Source organism: Cupressus sempervirens, chromosome 6 (genome assembly GCF_028749045.1).
Source record: "Cupressus sempervirens isolate cs-2001-9-10 chromosome 6, ASM2874904v1, whole genome shotgun sequence".
NCBI lineage: Eukaryota > Viridiplantae > Streptophyta > Pinopsida > Cupressales > Cupressaceae > Cupressus > Cupressus sempervirens.
In genome coordinates this window covers 520463786-520471267 of record NC_143123.1, presented here as the reverse complement: position 1 = coordinate 520471267, position 7482 = coordinate 520463786, and positions in this window count along the sequence as shown.

Here is a 7482-nt window from a genome sequence, read left to right as displayed (position 1 = left end):
AAGCTTGCCTATGTACAAACCCAATGTTGATCAATGTTGATGAGTTAAATAAGGTAGTAGTATATCCAAAAGAAGTTAAGGTGCAAACACAAGAACCACCTTCAATCTTTGATACTACTAAACTCCTACTACTTCCACCACCATCTCCACCAAAAGCAATAAGTGATGCACTTTAGATACCAAGTGCAACAACAGGAAAAGATACAGGAAAACATGAATAGTCAACAGGTTCACCCCCAAGAATTGTCAATGATAAAGGGAAATCAGAAGAAAAGAAGGAAGAAACAAGAGATGAGGAGCAAGCTACAATACATACATTAGTTGAATTACCAAAAAATGGTACTCTTAATTAGACTCTTCAGAAGCTGAGCACTGATATGATAACAATACAAGTTCAAACACTAGGCTCAAGCTCTAGAAAGGTAGAAAGGTAGCCAAGATACTTCACTATGGAGATCTTGAACTTGATGAAGAGATCATCATTACCTCCTATGAATCCAACACCCTCACCATAGAAAAGATAAATGAAATACGAGGTGCACTGGATAGGAGAAAGAGACAAGTATTGAGAAGAGAATACAAGTATATGCAAGCATTAAATGAGATAAAGGACATCTTCATGGATGCCTTCAACTTGCAGTCACAAGATGAAACAAGGCCTATAATAGAACAACTATTAGATATAGTTGACCAGGTGACTAATGTAGACCATGATACAAATGTAAAATTAATGGAATGGTTAGAAAGAAAATTCTAGCGTAAAGTAAATTAGAAAATATCAAATGATATAGCATTAGCACAAGTTGATTTGGCTAAGAAACTTGAAAGAGTGAAAATTGTACTTGGGAACACTTTTTCATTGTACAATAAATTGTGTGATTTTTCCAAATTCACACAAGAGACTAATCAAAGAATAATGAGCTTGGAAAGAAATCTCAAGATTTCTAGCATGCAACTTCCAACAAATCTAGCTCAAAGTGAGAAGCATTTTGCACAAACGCTTCACACACAAAGGGAATTAGCTATATTAACAATAGAGGAGGCAAACATAAAGGCAAAATTGATGCAAATCCAGTCCTCCATAACCCCACACTTAGAGGTCCTCCAAAAGGAGCAAGCATACGCAAAAAAAGTCCTAAAGAAAGATCCAAATCTTTCTACCCTAGATGGACTTGTACACCTTGCTACAAAGATTGCCATCCAACACAAGTCACTGGACATTGCATTGGAAAATTGGGATGCAACTTTGAAGATACTCCTGGAGGTAAATAGTACATTTTTGGCTAAGTATGGTATTACTTCTTAGAACCCCTTGACATCAGTGTCAAAAAGGGGGAGATATATACATTATGGGGAGATATATGAAGATACATGAAGATGTATGGAGAATACCAAATTTTGATAATTTTGATTACATTCTTTCATTCATTTTGAGAATAAAGTGGAAAGTCTATAGATAGTCAAAAAGGGGGAGATAAGTAATAAGACAAAGTGAGGGGGAGATGCAAAATTTTGACAAGCATGTGGAAAAAAGATCTGAAATAGGGAACTTATACAGATCAGATACAATATACAGGCATAGGGAACAAGAACAAGACAAAGGACAAAGAAAATCAAGCACATCAACACAGAATTTTAGTTTTGACAATGGACTAGGCATAATCAACTCGGGGGAGTCATAAGGTATATTGTTGCTCACAAAATTTTGAACAATTTTTTGAAATTTTGCATGTATGCCGAGCAAGAATAAAGAATGTACTCAATCAAATCAGTTCATGATTTGGAATAATTTAGTGATAGTTAATGCATAGTTAAGTGTTTTTGATACTCATGTCAAAGGGGGAGATTGTTGGTCTTAGAATGGTCCTGACATTCGAGTTTCAACACACTTAACCAATTCCACCATATATGCTGAGTACACTATGTATGCCTAGTGAGTTATAGTAGGTGCCAAGTAGTATACAGATGCCGAGTCATAGTTCATGCCAAGAAAGATAGAGTATAGTATGTGCTGAATGAGTCAGGAATATTCATGTGCTAAGCAACACAGAGTGTAATAGGTGCCGAGCAATCTAGAAATGTAACTTGTGCCAAACAATATAGGAACATTCATGTGCCAAGCACCAGTAATATAATGTGTCTAGTAACATAGAATCAACATATGAGTTTGTGCCCTCACAAACTCAGATGTAAACCATTTTTGGAGCTGACATAGAGAGATTTTGAAAGAGGAAAAGGATAAGAACAAATATTTTATGTTCCCTATGCAATTTGGATGTAGCCAATCAAAAAAATGGAGAAGGCATGTAACCAATAAGAAAAATGCAAGGAATGAGTGGGAATTTGAGATTCAATATGGATCGTAGATCCATACCTAACCATAAGTCCACAATGTCTTTATAAGGAGACTTAGACACCATAATGTCGAGGTTGTTGAAGTTATCAAGTTGCCAAGAGATTGTTGCAGAATAGATCAATTAGCAGGGGTGTCAAGGAATTAGTAAAAGGAGCAACAATAACATATCTAGTTGATCATAATAGAATAGGGGACACATATAGAGATCAGATCAAGCAAGGATCAGAATAGGAAGAGTAGATCTAGTACCTGAATCCAACAATTGAAGATTGCACTCTATCAAGTCAAATGTTCTAATACTTTCTTACCATTGTATTAGATGATGAAAATCCTATGTTGATAGGTTAGCTTAACAGCTAGGTGGGAAAACCTTTGGAAAAGGTGATGAAAATCCTATTGAATTAGATGGGTTTAACAACCTATTGTAAATCCTTTAATAGGGTGACACTTATTGTAAAGTGTTTGTAAATCCTCTAACTAGGTCACTATTGACACAGTGTAAAGCCTTTAATAGGGTAGGCCTTTAACAGGGCAGACCATCAGAAGTGATTGAACATATTGCTGTAGTAATTTTTGTGGGTTTCATCCCCACCCCAGTTTTACCTTCTTATTCTTGGAGGGTTTTGGGTTACCAAATCTCTTGTGTCATGTGTTGATGCATGCTTTCATTTCATATTTTCTTATATGTCTACATGCATGTACTTTATGTTTAGTTATGTGTTAATGAGGGTATAAAAGGATAAAAACTAGGTACTTCTAATTCACCCCCCCTCTTAGAAGTACTCTTACCATTTGAACATTCCAAAAAATGCTTTATCCACTACAGAGGTAGAGTATGTTGCTGCTATAGAGGTAGTGAAGGAGATGATACGGCTTCAGTTCTTCATGGAAGAATTGGAACACCCACAAAGGGATAATTATTTGTTCACAGATAGCTAGAGTGCCATTCATCTTGCAAAGAATTCAACTCCACATTCAAAGAAAAAACACATAAAGTTGCGGTACTATTTCATTTGGTCAATTTTGTATGATGGATAGTTAAAGCTGCAGAAGATACATACAAATGAAAATCCAGTAGATATGTTTACCAAGGTAGTGACAAGGGAGAAGCTAAAATCCTCTTTACCTTCAGTTGGTCTTCTAGACTAAACAGATAAAAAGAACAATAGAGTCCAAGGTGGTTTAATATTCTAGTGGGAGCTACATGTTTAGTAGTGCTATGATCGATCTCCAAGTGGGAGGTTATTATTGTGGAGTCTGATTAGTCTCCAAGTGGGAGATTGTTGTGATGTGGAGCCTAATCAGACTAAGAGGTTTATTTGGCATGATATCCCTTTAGATTATTTCTACAAGGATTTGGGGGTAGTGCCCCCAAGATAGGGTCAAGGGATAGCACCCTTGCAGGGTCTTAGGGAAACACCCTAGGTGCACTCCCTATCACAATATAGGGTGGGGTCAAGGAGAAATGCCCCCACGGGGGTTTTCAGGGGTAGTGCCCTCAAAGCCAAAAATGACCTTATATTGTAAAAGGTGTCGGCTACTATTTTTCTAGTATTCTAGCCCTAATTTTGTAAGAAACAAAAAGCTTGTATAAAAAGGCTTAGGGTTAGGGATTTTTATAAGGTGTGATGCTAAAATTGGTTTTTGCGATGGTATTGAGCTGTAAGGGATTACAAATTGTACTCAGGTTGTAATCACCAAATCATAATAATATTGGATGTACTATTGGTGGATGTAGCCTAGGGATTGGGTGAACCATGTTAACTCTTGGTGTCTTATGTTCTCTTTTATGTGATTTTCTATTTTTTGGTATTGGTTATTTATTTACATGTAACTATTATTTCTGTCTGAGGTTAATCCTAACATTTGCAACACTCTTCAAGTGTGTTCTCGGTTAAGAGATTTACATATAAGACTATTAGGTCCACCTTTTTCAAGGATTTACAACTACTAAAATGATGAGAAAGTAACGAAAAATGATCTTTGAGATAGCAATTTACTTTTCTTGATTAGATCCCTCTTATACTCTATAATATATCTACACCTATGATTGATTTACAATTCCTCACTATTTTGTTTAGTTTCTAAGCTTTGACCTCTAATATCCTTTGTACTTTTCTTTGACCTCTAATCTCCTTTCTCACTTCAAAATTTTTCTCAATAGTAGAAACAACTTAATCAATCTTTCAAAAACTTCAAAACTATTCGTGAAATGTCCTTTAATAGTTTTCTTTTGCCTGTTTGATTTATGACCTAATTAGGGTTTGAGAACTTTCTAGAATATCTCTTTGATCAAAATAAATGATCTAGAACCACCCATCATTTCATTCCTTTTTCTTCTTTATTTTTATTTGTTATTTTTCCTTGAAATCATCTAACAATCAATTCACATTCTCCAAGAAACCTTTAAGAATCTTTACCTTGAATGATGTAAACCATTTCTTCACTTGGTATGATTGTGTCTTATCAATTTTAGTGTTAATTCAAACTTTGATATAGTCTTTGTATCACTTGGAAAATATTGTGTTCTTCATGTTGTCACTTGGTGAATATTCTACTCGGTTATAGCTGTGTATCTCAGTAAAGTATCTTGACTTGATTATTTCTTTGGCTTGGTAAGTACACAATCATTTGGTAAATACTAAGCTGGGTCAATATAGTAACTTGGTTACTATGCTTTTTGTCACTCAGATTTTTGACACTAATTGGTAAATGGATAATATATGGGAGTAAAAACTTTGGCATCATCAAGATCCCTTGTTTATAATAGATGAGTACACAAACATGTATGATTATGTTATCAATATATATTTCCTACACAAATGGTGTTTGTCGTAGATGTGTACTTGGTAAGCATCATTGGGACCTCTTTCCTACAAGAAAATCCACACATACTTAGGAACCCTTGGATTTGGTCTATAGTGATCTTATGTCCCATTTTACTCCTTTTTTAGGGGCTTGATATGTGCTCACATTCATTGATGAATTCTCTAGGCATATATGGGTTTGCTTTCTTCAGTACAAGTTTAATGTCTTTGATTTATTAGAATCTTTAACACATTTTTTGAGAAGTAGTCTATACTTTATATTAGGAGAATAGACATAGATAATGTGGGTGAGAGTATGCAAATCAAGATTTTAAAGATTTTTGCATTGAGCATGGTTTATTGAACTAGTTGATATATAGTACCCCACACTCCTCAAAATAATGGTGTTTCTAAGAGAAATAATCTAACCTTACGAAAGATGACCAATTGTATGATACACTTTCAAGATATTTAGCCTTCTTTCTAGGATGAGATGGTGAGTTGGGTCAACTATATTTATAATTAGATGCCTCATAAGGAATTATGACATATGATTCATATGGAGCAAGTCTTATGTTTCTACATTTTGAGTTTTTGGTAGTGAGGCTTGGGTATTTATTCTATATGCTTAGAGGAAAGTCATGGAGAGGAAGATTTGACCACTCATTTTTTGGCTAGTGTGAGGATGTGAAGGTGTATAGGTTGTTTGACCATGATTCCAAAGATGTCTTATTTGGTGAGATGTCTAGTTTGATGTGTGCTATTCTTAGATGGGTTTTTTTTATCACCAACTTCTCCCTCATTCTATAGTACTTCCTTTTTACCTCTTGAGGATTCCATTTATTTTGAGGATGATATAGATGATGACCCTTTTGCACCATCTCCACCAGATATTCAACATTTTTTCAAGTGGGCTTGTGTTAATGTTGAGGTAGTTGGATTTTTCATAGGTGATCCTTCCTAGATACTTCTTGTACTTGTGCTCAGACATCTGATACTAGTCTTTTGAGTCATGTCAATTTGGATGATCCTCATAAGTTTTATGAGGTGATAGGTGTTGAGATAATGGGTGTTGCACACATTGCATAATATTGTTATATTTTATTTTATTTTATTATGTAATGTTGTGCCTAGATGGACATGCAACATGTAAAGATTCCCATGGAATATTCTTGATGAGTTTTATTGTAACATTGTGAAAATATTTTACGTAATTATTTAATATTGGGGAAAAGAATTAAATTCCCAATATTAAATGTGGTGTCAATGGGTTAGGTAGCACATAGTTTTAGCACATGGTTTATGTAATACCACTTAGTGGTTTTGTGGGACTTGCTACTATATAAGCAGCCACAAGGGTAGTTGTTGTATAGGAGAAAGAGAGTGACAAGGAGAAGACAAAAGGCAAGAGTCGAGTAGGACAAGGCTTGGCAGGTTAGCCAAGGGAGCATTTGTGAAGGTTGAAAGGATGGCATGGGATGTGTGGATTCATGCTTGTTCACATAGTTTGCTCGGTTGTGGCTATGGCCATGAAGGCTTCCATGGTTGTATGGCAATGATATTTTTTGCTGAATAATACATGATGATGGATGCTTTTGGAGGCTGGGTTTTTCCCTCAATGAGGGTTTCCCAGGGTATATCTTGTGTCACAATTTTGTGGGTATGTTGTCTATTCTCTTGCATGTGGATTTTAATTCCGTGTTTATTTTAGATCTATTATGGGTTATGTGGAAATGGTTATATTATTTATTGCCAAGTTTCCTTACAATAGGATACCTTGAGTATGATAAACCATGGATGAGGAATACTCTTTTTTGATGAAGAATCACACTTGGGATCTTTTCCCTCTTTTGAAAGGAAGAAAGTTTTTTGACACACGTGAGTATATTGTACCAATTTTTTTGTAGATGGTTCAATTGATAGGTATAAGCCACATCTTGTTGCAAAGGGATTTTCTCATGCAGAGGGTATTGATTACTTTTAGACCTTTTCAATGGTCACCAAGATGAACTCTATCTTCCTTGTACTCTCCCTTGCAGCTTCTCAAGGATGAACAATGTTTTAGATGGATGTATAGAGTGCTTTCTTGCATGGAGACCTATGTGATGATATTTATATGCAACATTCTTAAGGTTTTTTCTAGTCTTACCTCTGGGTTACAAACTTTCACAATCATTATATGGTCTCGAACAAGCTCTTCAAGCATTGCATGAAAATATGACCTCTTTCTTTTTTCAATACACTTCACTTGTTGTCATTCTATTCGTATAATGTACATTCAACATCATGTGGTTGATCTTTTGATGATTTTTTTATATG